We start from the raw sequence: 13,834 nt of genomic DNA, 5'->3' as shown, positions 1-13,834 counted from the left end.
CAACATTCCTAAATTCTTGGCCATAGAGACTCTGAACGTACACTGTAACGTGGCCGAAGGTATGATCACGAAATCTTCGGACGGATTGTTAGGAAGTCATAAGCAGACGGGAATCATAGCCACTTTCAAACCAAGTTCCGAGTTCATGGAACCGATCATCTACACGCCCTCTTCGCCGATCTATTTTCCGGTATGTCGCAACCGCATAGACGACATAGAGTTGGTGGTGACGAACGAGAAAGGAGACGTGGTGGATTTCGCAGGTGCCACTACGACGGCCATCGTGGAGATCAACGTATAATAAATAACCATACATGTAAAATGGAGCAAATCGAAAGTTACGAATTGCAATCTTTCCCTCCCAACCGTCGCACGTTTGCCAATCTGAACGAGGCGAACAGGGAGATCGAATACGACGTGGACGTAGGCGACGGGTTCATTCATCCTCACAGAGCGGACCTCTACCTTCAATTCGACGTGGTGAAGAAAGAAAGCGGAGACGCGTTTCCTGCAGCAGCAAACTTGATACTCGTGGACAACTTCGTGCCTCACCTGTTCTCGCAGGTGGAGGTGAGGAAACACAACACCGTCATCGACAGAATAGATTATCCAGGCATCACGTCGACGGCAGTGGGAACTTTGAAATTATCCAAAACGGACGCAGCGTACTACCAGGCCGGGGGATTCGAAGCCGGGACCAAAATATCGACGAGAAGTCACACAGTGCTCTTTCCCATGCGTCTGCTTCCAGGATTCTTCTCCGATTACAAGGAGATCATGTGGAAGGGAGGACTGAGAGTCACGTTTCGAAGAGCGGCCAACGACAACGACGCACTGATGCGATACGCTACTTTAGGTCCGGACGGCACCACGCCGATAGCCAACACTTTACCCGAAGCAGCGAAATGCGTCATCCGAAGCATGGAATTGAGAATGCCGGTGGTGGAATACGAAACAAACTACGCCCTCAAGCACAAAGCGGAGATCTTGAAAAGCCCCCAGGTACCGATTCACTTTCACGGTTACCAGTGCGTGCAAAAGATGGCGTCCGGAAGTCACATGGAATTCGACGTGACGACGCAGTTCAACAACATACAGTTCGACATGCCAGATTTCGTCGTAGTGCTCTTTCAGACCGGGAGGGACAAAAATCAGGAAAAAGATTCCAGCAAATTCGACGACTGCAAGATCAAGAACGTTTATCTGAAGAACGGACGCAACGAAGTGTTCCCGCGCGAGAATTACAACCTCGACGTGACCAAAAACGATTACCTCAAACTTTACGAAGCGTTTTCGGCTTACAAACGCGTGACCGAGGGGAGCGTGGACATGTACTACACGCCCAGCGAGTTCAAAGCACGGAGACCCATGACCGTCATCAACACATCTAAGAGAAAGAAGGTTGTGGTCAACGATCGAACCAACATCAAGGTCGTCTGCGAGTTCCACGATGCCTTGCCCGAGGATACCCTATGCAGTGTCATCCTGATTGCAGAGAAGTCCTTCGCCTACGACGTGAAAAACGAGAGGGTCACAGAGCAGTTTTAAAAAATATCGCCAACAAGCAAGAATAGCTTTTCTACATTCCCCAATTACAAAATTTTTAATCTAAAAACACATCCAAAGCACTCCAATAGGATGCAGAGTGTTTTTTAGGATCAAATCGAATTTCTTAAACAAATTGAGGGGGTGGGAGGAAAAAAAAAAGAACCCATGAAACTCTACAAAGGCATGGCTTTGTTAGCCGCGACCATTAGAACTGCGTTGGGCACCACGCACCCTCGCGAGGTTATAGGGGGCCAGGTATCCTAAAAGACAACATTTATTATTTTGTTTGTTTGTTTGCGTCACAATACAGGCGCGCGCGCGCGTGTGTATAACACATCGTGTTTCCCCCGAGAGAGAGGTTTACAAAAATCACGATATACGGAGTTGGAAAATTACGATATGGCGCATTCGCTCGTTACTGTTGCCAGCCATAAATCTCTCTCTCTCTCTCTCTCTCTCTTCATCTTACACCAACGTTGGCATCTCTATTTTTTTAGTTGCAAGTAAATTGCCAACACACTCTAGTTAATAATGCTACATATTATACGCACACACGCACACACATACTATATTACCATCCACCCATCTCTCTCTCTCTTTTACGGCAGTGCCGGCTCTCCTTGTTTAGTATATGTAGGTTGGCAACGCTGATCTTTACTTGAGGGCGGTCAACCGGGTTGATTGCACAAGCAAAATTGCCACCTCCTTGCTTTAGGTTAGGTTAGACCAAAAAAACCTTGGTGATTTTTTTTTTCGAGTGAGGAGTTGGCAACGCTTATCTCCACTTGAGGGCGGTCGACCGGGTTGATTGCACAAGCAAAGTTGCCAGCTCCTTGCTTTAGGTTAGGTTAGAGCAAAAAAGGCTGTGGGTAAGCTGTCGGTTGTTTAACTCTTCCCTTTCTCTTTTTTTTTTCTTGTAAAAGGCTATGGCAAAAGTACCAGTGGGTTGGCAACCTTGCTTTATGCACTGTAAGGCAAGCCTCAAGCAAAATTGCCACCTCCTTGCTTTAGGTTACGTTAGACCAAGAAAAAAAACCTTGGTGATTTTTTTCGAGTGAGGAGTTGGCAACACTGCGAGAAAATACCTCAAGCAAGGTTGCCACCTCCTTGCTTTAGGTTAGGTTATACCCAAAAACAAAAACCCTGGTGATTTTTTCGAGTGAGGAGTTGGTAACACTGCCAGAAAATGGAGCTCATGCCTTACGAGAGAAATCCATTAAGGCGAGCTCCACCGAGCTCCATTTTCGGGCGTTGAATTCTCCATTTGGGTCTACACGAAAAGTAGGTCAAAGAACCGGTCTAGCCTTACAGAAAAATATCGTAAGGGGAGACAGCCTTATAGTAAAATGTCGTAAGGCGAAAAGTAGGTCAAAGGACCGGTCTAGCCTTACAGAAAAATATCGTAAGGGGAGACAGCCTTATAGTAAAATGTCGTAAGGCGAAAAGTAGGTCAAAAGACCGCTCCAGAACGTTGGGTTTCACCTACTATGGAAGGAGAAACAGGAAAACACGCTTGAAAAGCAACGAACAGAAATGTCTGTATCTGGTAGGCATCCCTTTCATTTTTAACAACTCGGATAAACGATTTGGCATACTTTCTACCAATTTTCTGGTGTACACTGGCGATATGTTGGCCCATTCATGTTGAAGTCTCGCCTTGAGGTCTGCCTTCGAGGTTATAAGTGTTTTCCTCACTTCTTTTTCCAACATACACCAGAGGAGCTCAATGACGTTCAAGTCTGGAGACTGCGGTGGAGGATGGAGCACTTTTGGGCAGTTGTACAGTGTCTCTCAATAGTTTTAGGACAACGACATTTTAAACTAGGCAACCCAATTTACACAAGGAGTTGGTGGGTTGCATGTAGAGTTAGGCTCAATTTCAGGGTTGCCACATGCACATTAGATATTTATAAAATAAGCGAAAGAAAGATATCCAAATATTATTGCATAAAACTAGAAAAAAATCAGTATTACATTTGTTGCAATACTCTCAGAAAGAAACAACGTCGATTTTCTAGTATTTCATTGTTGATGAGTCTACACAAAGGAAAAGTGGAGAGAGAAAACGAAAGGGAACAAAGGAGAGGAAAAAAGAGAAAGCAAAAGGAGAAGAGGAAAAGTAAAGAAGGGAAGAAAATAGAGGAAGTGGATAGGAGAAGTAATGAGTGAAAGGAAAAAGATGCGAGGAGAGATGAGGAAAATGGAGCAAAGAGGAGAGAAGAGAGAAAGGAAAGCGAGGTGATAGAAGAGGAGGAAAGGAGTTTGGAGAGGAGAGGAGGAGACGAGAAGAGGGAAGTGGAGAGTAGAGTAAAAGAGAGAAAGAGAGAAGAACAAAAGATGAGGAGAACAGTGCCGTGGAGTCGGAAATATAAGACAGGAGAGGAGATAAGAGGAGTGGAGAATAGTGGGATGAAGACAAGTGGCGAGAAAAGTAGGGAAGGCGGTATGAGATAAAAATAGAGGAGAAGGACGTGAGAGAAGAAGGAGAAGGAGAAGTTAAGAACAGAAGGGACTGGAGACGAGAGGAGAGAAGGGGTAGTTGCGGAAAATACGTCTCGGCGTCAAGAACTGATGCATTGATAAAATTATCGACATGAAACATTCATTAACATTTTATAATGTATTGGAGAATGTATTAGATCGGTGCGAAATTCCTTTTGGTCGAGTTCAGAGCAAGATAAAATCTTCCACCTAAGTTCTTTGATTTTACCTGCGATTATACCACTAAAATCATGAATGTAATTTTCATATTTATAAGAATTATCCCATTTTTCTCCTCTTCTCGGTTCGTTGAAATTTTGTTATTTAACATTTCCCCCCTCCCATCGTTAATTCCAAACGGAATCATTCCGTTTCATACGGCGTGGACAATGAACGCAATGGGATATGTCTAAAACGTACGAAAAGTTTCTGCCACCGGAGGGGTTTGAACCTACGACCATCAGATTAACAATCCTTAACGGTAACCACTACCCCACAAGCTTTTGCTCCTAAACACAGGTAGAAGGAGCTGACCAATATGAAATGCAGATCCAACCCCCCTCCTACATGTCATGTGTAAAGAATACTTGTTTGTTACAAAGAAAACGAAGGTAATACGACTCGGCGAAAACATTTAATGGAGAATTGCACATGATGGAAACTTTTTAGTCGATATTTGTGAAGGTATCTTTGCATTGAACTCGAGTGGAAAAAGGGGTAGTATTAGTGTGTCCTGAATTGCCACAAATATAAATGGTTATTTCATTAATATTTGTCAATGTCTTTGAAGCAGAACACAATTATCGTTAGAGTATCATAATTCAAGATCTGATACGTGAAAATATCCCTTTGATCGTGTGTCAATTCATTTATTTGTTTATTATTTTTTTTTAGTAAATTCCAGTTTTAGGACAATCTAGCCACTATACACTATTATTATAGATAATGTTGCTATGCTCTTGTTTAATAGAAGGAGAAATATTTTTAAAAAGAAAAAGAAAGAACGGTTCGTAAGGAGGATCGAACCTAGGACCGCTTACAATGCTCTCAAGAACTCTAACCAATACATACGTCCTTAATTATTCTGTCGCCTCAATATTGTAAACGTTATCCTGAAAAAAAAGCAATACTCTCATATTGCTCTGTACTTCTATAATTACTTTATACACATGCATTTGAAATCTTACTCTGAATTTCTTTCTTCGAATTAGTATATCTAAGGTTGTGAATATATTTTATTTGTAATTTTATAACGGTTACATGAACATCTACGAAATAGTTCCTTATAACTTGGAATCTGTAAACAGATACATTCATGTTTTCAAATGATTTTAGACCACTAGATTTTGGCAAGGGATTATGTGTGATCCGTGTCCAGTCATTATTGCTGAAACAAATGTTTGAAAACTCTGTGGAATTTTCATTCTGAGATAAGTTGCCTTACTTGCTACATGTATGCGAACTACACTCTGCCCCACTTATCTCTGGAGCAGGTGAACAAAACAAGTATCTGAGCAGCGATGAACACATGAGAGGAACGGGATTGCGTTGAGGGAGGAGATCCACTGCAGTTACCAGCCTTTCCAGCAGCGTGTACTGCCTCGCTCTGTCCACTCGATCCCCCTTCCCCTCTTTCCCCTTCTCTTCCGATTTGCGCCACTTTGCTCCAGACATGCTGGAACAGGGCACAATTAATTGTGTGCCACACATTTAATTCTTACTCAATGTTGTCAATTTGCATTCAGGGGGTAGTTTCACAGTTACAAACTATTTTGGCCTTGATAAGAAGTTTAGTGTAAATAGTCATTTTGTTTATATATTATTTTAAAATTGAGGTCTATGGTTGAAATTCTCATATTTAGGGCTTGAACTCGTCACCTAAGAGGTTGAAAACCCGTCCTGTTCTTTGTGCGTGACCATCTTTTTATTTTTCTATTCATTATTCATCCTCATCCTCGCGATTAGCCAAAAGTAAAATAAGAAAAGTCCTCCTCCGTGATCGTGCGGTCTAAGCGCTGTGCTTTGGACTCCGACTGCGGGACGGTATGTGTTCGTGTCCGCCTGGGTTCAGTCTCTGGGTTCTTGGACTGTGTATAGGACTGGTGGCAACCCACCATCGTGAGGAAATTGGGGAGCTACGAGTGAGTAGCGTAACCCGGTCTCGTAAATCTCCTATGGGGGATGTTCCTGGGTGAACAAAAAATAATCGATCAGACAATTCGATTATCGAAGGCGATAAAAGAACTTCCGGTTTGATCAAGTTTCCAATATAAGCTGGTGGAATAGAGATTGTCTTCGAGCTTACTTTGTTAAAAAGGAGCGGATACAAAGTGGATTACTTGAAATTTTTAAGTGACAGAGAATTAAATATAAATCGAAGAAATTGACCAGTTCCCGGAGCCATTGGATGAAGATTTATGGAACAATAGAAATCTTTACTGAGACAATGTTGATCCTCTACCAATGGTTTCGTTTTTTGTTTTTTTTGTTGTGAGTTGATGTTTTAGTCCACTTTGTGCACAGTAAGGCTAATCGGGACTGGACCTACAGTTTAAGTGGAATCCGAACCACTATGTGCCTCGACCGGGTATCAAACCCAATGGTTTCGTTGGTCTATACATTAAACAAGAAAGTTGATTCGCTTATAAATTAAGAAACAGACTTTTTATATTAAAAAAGAAGTAAATAATAATAAATTCTTAAAGGTAAAAGGAAGATTAAATACACCCATGAAAAACAAAGATATTCTGCTTAGCCTAATAGTTATAAAGTGCACATTTTATTTCTCATTAATAAAACCACAGATCAATTTTTACATTGGATATCTGGTGGAGGCACAATGTGGCTTAAACTCTAGGTTGAGTCCCGAATAGTCTTACTGTGCGTAAAGTATACTTAAAACAAAAAAAACTGAAATGTACTCTGATTATATCAGAATGGATATTTTTCGACATTGTGTATCACTAGAACACAGCTCTCTTAATTGTTCTTTCTTCCACAGATAAAAACATTCATGGTTGTAAAAATTTACATCTTTTAAATTTATGCCAACATATGTGCGTTAGAAAATTATAATTTAAAAACACTTAAATATTTCATTGGGTTTATTTAACTGCGATGAAGTGACGTGTCTAGGGCCTACTTTCTCATGTCGTGGTTCACAGTTTTTTTGCATTACTGCCTGAATCCACTGAGTTTTCGTATCTGGTCTATTGAAAAAAGATTCACAGATAATTGAGAAAAATTATTCGTTCTGGACCTCATATTGCAACCAACAGCCACGCAATGATTGTCGTCTTTTCTGCAAGATATTACCCTTACATCTTTATAACCCATGTTACTCTTTCAAAACCAGAAGTAGGGTCCCGCCCGTGCCGAACAGGAACGAAATTGTAAATATCAGGTGAATAACCCATAATGGTTGAGGGTTCGACGTGCTGACCCCACGTCACTCCATCTGGTTGAAGATCACTAGGAAGGATTGTGGGAGGAAGACTGGCAGTCGGGAGATAGGCCAAGGCCCTTCGAGAGCTGTTGAGCCATGCGTTATTGTTATTATTAAAATAAGAAAAACAAGGGAATGAGTAAAAATTAATAAAAAAATATTTATCTATATTAAACCAACCATTCAATTTTATTTTGTTTTTCATGGATCGGTTGCCCTACTACGCCTTAATCCCAATAAGTGTCTTACATGTTACACGATAAAGCACGTATTACTATCCGAATACTCATTCAATAAGCATTTTTGTTTGCCAGGAATCATTACTTATTGCATGTTGAGCTAGTGCCCACCTAGCCGCCTCTGATGAAATTTATTATTCTTGAGATTGTCTTTAAAATTCAATTCTGGTCACTTGTAATTTGCTGGGTGTAGACGCTGTGCATCGACGCACAATGTTTTGCGATAACAAGCGACCTTGTGAAGCGTGACTCATGAACGCGAACAAGCTAGGCTACCAAGCTTATCTGCCTTTGAATACCAAGTCATTTTTTTAACCTTTCCCAAACGCGATTCCTACTGTAGAAGTATATACGTATATATTATCTCAAAAGAGCAAGAAAGGAAATTTAACCAATGTTCAACCAATATTATCTATTAAACGAAAAGTTCACGATTGTCAATAAACGGTTTAACCAATCTGAGCTTTCAGGAACTTTTCACGCATAATTCCACTGTCCAGGCCAATGACAGAAAAGCAAGCAATACTTTTATTTATTCTTTAAATCAATTAAAGGAATGTGTAAGAATTTATAAGAAATAAAGATCGGAACGGAACGACTGTTGTTCTACCTTAAAAATTGTTGTTCTTCGAAATAGTAAAATAAGAAGGATTTAATCCAACACCTTAACACACTGTTCCACAACTCTCTATTGACCAACACTGTCAAATGTGATGTGATTTTATGAATACAATTTTCCGCCTGCTTACGTATAATGTCTCGCACATTTGGCAGTTCGCAAACGTTTTTGTAACCGCTGTAATTATTTCCTGTTACCATACGTAACAGCAAATACATTTCATAAAACTGTTCTGGACACGAGACTTGCGTCAGAAAACAAGCATTTCGTATGTTGCAGTATCACAAGAAGAGAACATCGCCCTGCAATGTTCAAGACTCAAGATATTTTTCATTAATAATGTCCAATCAACATAATAAGTCAGAAGAAGTAACTAGCATTTTCACAACAACTACCAATATTCTTGTTTTTCTTCATCATTTCCAAAATATATTCTCGAAGATAGCTGCTATACTACAAAAAAAAAATCAAAATTAAATTAAAATTCAACTACATGTATATCCAAGGACATTTACAATATTGGAGGAACAGAATACTTAAATATTGTTGATTCAACGGAAGGTAAGGGCGTGGTGTAGTGGTGTCGGCCCCCGTGGTGGAGTGATTAGCACATCGCGCTATGACGCCGAGGGTCTCGGGTTGGAATCCCGGCTCGGGCATGGATGTTTGTGATTGTCTGTCCTGAAATTGAGAATTGAATGAAATGATATGGGCTGCTAGCGGTCCCAGGTTCGATCCTCCTTACGAGGTGTTCTCTTTTATTTAATTCTCCTTCTATTAAACAAGAGCATAGCAACATTATCTATAATAATAGTGTATAGTGGCTAGATTGTCCTAAAACTGGAATTTACTAAAAAAAAAAAATAAACAAATAAATGAATTGACACACGATCAAAGGGATATTTTCACGTATCAGATCTTGAATTATGATACTCTAACGATAATTGTGTTCTGCTTCAAAGACATTGACAAATATTAATGAAATAACCATTTATATTTGTGGCAATTCAGGACACACTAATACTACCCCTTTTTCCACTCGAGTTCAATGCAAAGATACCTTCACAAATATCGACTAAAAAGTTTCCATCATGTGCAATTCTCCATTAAATGTTTTCGCCGAGTCGTATTACCTTCGTTTTCTTTGTAACAAACAAGTATTCTTTACACATGACATGTAGGAGGGGGGTTGGATCTGCATTTCATATTGGTCAGCTCCTTCTACCTGTGTTTAGGAGCGAAAGCTTGTGGGATAGTGTTACCGCTAAGGATTGATAATCTGATGGTTTTAGGTTCAAACCCCTCCGGTGGCAGAAACTTTTCGTACGTTTTAGACATATCCCATTGCGTTCATTGTCCACGCCGTATGAAACGGAATGATTCAGTTTGGAATTAACGATGGGAGGGGGGAAATGTTAAATAACAAAATTTCAACGAACCGAGAAGAGGAGAAAAATGGGATAATTCTTATAAATATAAAAATTACATTCATGATTTTAGTGGTATAATCGCAGGTAAAATCAAAGAACTTAGGTGGAAGATTTTATCTTGCTCTGAACTCGACCAAAAGGAATTTCGCACCGATCTAATACATTCTCCAATATATTATAAAATGTTAATGAATGTTTCATGTCGATAATTTTATCAATGCATCAGTTCTTGACGCCGATACGTATTTTCCGCAACTACCCCTTCTCTCCTCTCGTCTCCAGTCCCTTCTGTTCTTAACTTCTCCTTCTCCTTCTTCTCTCACGTCCTTCTCCTCTATTTTTATCTCATACCGCCTTCCCTACTTTTCTCGCCACTTGTCTTCATCCCACTATTCTCCACTCCTCTTATCTCCTCTCCTGTCTTATATTTCCGACTCCACGGCACTGTTCTCCTCATCTTTTGTTCTTCTCTCTTTCTCTCTTTTACTCTACTCTCCACTTCCCTCTTCTCGTCTCCTCCTCTCCTCTCCAAACTCCTTTCCTCCTCTTCTATCACCTCGCTTTCCTTTCTCTCTTCTCTCCTCTTTGCTCCATTTTCCTCATCTCTCCTCGCATCTTTTTCCTTTCACTCATTACTTCTCCTATCCACTTCCTCTATTTTCTTCCCTTCTTTACTTTTCCTCTTCTCCTTTTGCTTTCTCTTTTTTCCTCTCCTTTGTTCCCTTTCGTTTTCTCTCTCCACTTTTCCTTTGTGTAGACTCATCAACAATGAAATACTAGAAAATCGACGTTGTTTCTTTCTGAGAGTATTGCAACAAATGTAATACTGATTTTTTTCTAGTTTTATGCAATAATATTTGGATATCTTTCTTTCGCTTATTTTATAAATATCTAATGTGCATGTGGCAACCCTGAAATTGAGCCTAACTCTACATGCAACCCACCAACTCCTTGTGTAAATTGGGTTGCCTAGTTTAAAATGTCGTTGTCCTAAAACTTTTGAGAGACACTGTACATTGTCTCTCAAAAGTTTTAGGACAACGACATTTTAAACTAGGCAACCCAATTTACACAAGGTGTTGGTGGGTTGCGTGTAGAGTTAGGCTCAATTTCAGGGTTGCCACATGCACAATAAATATTTATAAAATACGCGAAAGAAATAAAAACAAGTATTAGTGTATAAAAAGTATTAAAAATATCAATATTATATCGCAAGTGACAAAATTCTTTCTGAAAGAAAAATAATAGGTTTTCTAGCATTTCATCGCTGATGAGTCTACAGAAAGGAGAAGAGATGAGAGAAAACTAGAGGTGACAAATGACAGGAGAAAGAGAAAGCGAGAGGAGAAGAGGAAAAGTAGAGGAGAGAAGAAAGAGAGGATAGACGAGGAGAGGAGATGTAGTGAGGAGAATGGAAAAATATTCTAGGAGAGATGAGGAAAATGGAGCAAAGGAGAGAAAAGAGAAGGAAAACGAGATGAGAGAAGAGTGGAGAGTAGAGTAAAGGAGAGAAAAAGAGAAGAACGAAAAGAAGAGGAGAAAAGTGCGTGGAGTCGGAAATCTAAGACAGGAAAGGAGATACGAGGAGGGGAGATGAGTGGGATGGAGATAAGATGCGAGAAAAGTAGGGAAGGAGATATGAGATAAAAGCAGAGCAGAAGGAGGGGAGAGAAGAAGGAGAAGGAGAAGAGAAGAACAGAAGGGACTGGAGAGAAGAGGTAGTTGCAGAAAATATCGTCTCAGCGTCAAGAATTGATGCATTGGTCAAATTATCGACATGAAACATTCAATAACATTTTGAAATGTATTGGAGAATGTATTAAATCGGTGCGAAATGCCTTTTGGCTTAGTTCAGAGCAAGGTAAAATCTTCCATGTAAGATATTTGATTTTACCTGCGATTATACCACTAAAAACATGAATGTAATTTTCATATTTATAAGAATTATCCAATTTTTGCCCAATTCTCGGTTCGTTGAAATGGAGATTTTGTAATTTAATATTTCCCCTCCCCACATCGTTAATTCCAAACTGAATCATTCCGTTTCACACGGGGTGAACAATGAACACAATGGGATAGGTCTAAAACTTACGAAAATTTTCTGCCACCGAAAGGGTTGACAGTCCTGAACGTTAAACACTACACTACAAGCTTTCGCTCCTGAAAGTAAGTAGAAGGAGCTGACCAATGTGAAATGTAGATGCAACTCTCCTCCTACATGTAATGTGCGAACAATACTTGTTTGTAACAAAGAAAACGAAGGTAGTACGACTCGGAGGAAACATTTAATGGAGAATTGCACATGATGAGAACTTTTCATTCCATATTTGCGGAGGTATCCTTGCATTGAACTCGAGTGGGAAAAAGGGTAAAATTAGTATGTCCTGAATTGCCACAAATATAAATAGTTATTTCATTAATATTTGTCAATGTCTTTGAAGCAGTACACAATTATCGTTAAACTATTATAATTCACGATCTTATACATGAAAATATCCCTTTGAACGTGTGTCAATTCATTTATTTGTTTATTAAATTCCATTTGCAGAACAGTGTAGCTACTACACACTGCTATTACAATTAATGTTACCATGCTCTTGTTTGTAATAAAATGAGAATAAAAAAAGGAACACCTCCTAAGGAGGATCGAACCTGGGACCACAATCAATGTTTTCAAGAACTCTAACCACTACATCACGCCCTTACTTTCGATTGAAACAACAATTTTTAAGTATTCTGTAAATGTAAGTATTGTAAATGAAGTTGGGTATACATGTGGTTGAACTTTTACTTTAATTTTGGATTGCTTTCTTGTAGTATAGCAGATATCTTCGAGAAATAATTTTCGAAGTGATGAAGAAAAACGAGAATATTGGTAGTTGTGAAAATGCGAGTTATTTCTTCTAACTTATTATTGTGATTAGACATTATTAATGAAAAATATCTAGAGGCTTGAACATTGCAGGACGATGTTCTTTTCCTGTGATACTGCAACAGACGATATGCTTGTTTACTGACGCAAGTCTGGTGTTCAGAACAGTCTTATGAAATGTATTTGCTGTTGCGTAAGGTAACACGAAATAATTACACCGTTTGCGAACTACCAAATCTGCGCAACGTTAGACGTAAACAGGCGGAAAATTTTATTCTTCACATTTGACAGTATTGGTCAAGAGAGACTCGTGGGACACTGTGTTAAGGTGCTGGAGTAAATCCTTCTTATTTTTCTTCCTCGAAGGACAACAATTTTTATAGTAGAGCAACAGTAGTTCCGCTCTTTCTTATTTCTTTTAAATTCTTCCACATTCCTTTCATTGGGTTAAATATAAATAAAAGTATTGCTTGCATTTCTGTCATTGACGTAGACCAGGCCAGTACGCAGGATTTCTTTGCTTGAGTGGCCACACCCTAATGTGTGTGTGTGGGTGTGTGTGTGTGTGGGTGTGTGTATATATATATATATATATATATATATATATGAGAGAGAGAGAGATATACAGATATTACAAAATAGTTCAAATAGTGCGAGCGCGATTCAAAAGTCATGATAATTCTATGTTTAGAAAATAATATATTTATAAATTAAATGTTGCGTACTAGGAATTATTATTACAATAAAGAACATGTCTAATTGTGAGTTAAGAAAACAACAATAACAAAGAGACATTCTCGCATCACGATTGCAGTTCGAAAAAGTCGGGTCAGGGATTGAAAGTAGCGCACTGTCCTGACTAAATCGGTGAATCGGACATCTGCTAGCATTGCATTATAAAACTAAAACCATCCAATATGCAGCCTGAAGACTTTTGCGCAAGAAACAGATTCATTTATGTAAGAACAAAATTGAAATGTTTACACATTTCTAAAATCGACGATGTTATTTTCGTAGTTATTGATAGGTTCACATTTAAATATTTCAGGGTTCGAGGGGGGCATGGCCCCCATGCCCCCCCTGGATACTGGCCTGACGTTAGTGACGTAGACAGTGGGAGAGAAATTTTGGAGAATCTTTGTATTAAATTTATTATTTACATCCACCTTATGCTCAGATAGGTTTATTGACAATCGTGAA

Source organism: Lepisma saccharinum, chromosome 8 (genome assembly GCF_977018435.1).
Source record: "Lepisma saccharinum chromosome 8, izLepSacc3.1, whole genome shotgun sequence".
NCBI classification, from domain to species: Eukaryota; Metazoa; Arthropoda; class Insecta; order Zygentoma; family Lepismatidae; genus Lepisma; species Lepisma saccharinum.
Note: the sequence above shows the minus strand (reverse complement) of the source record.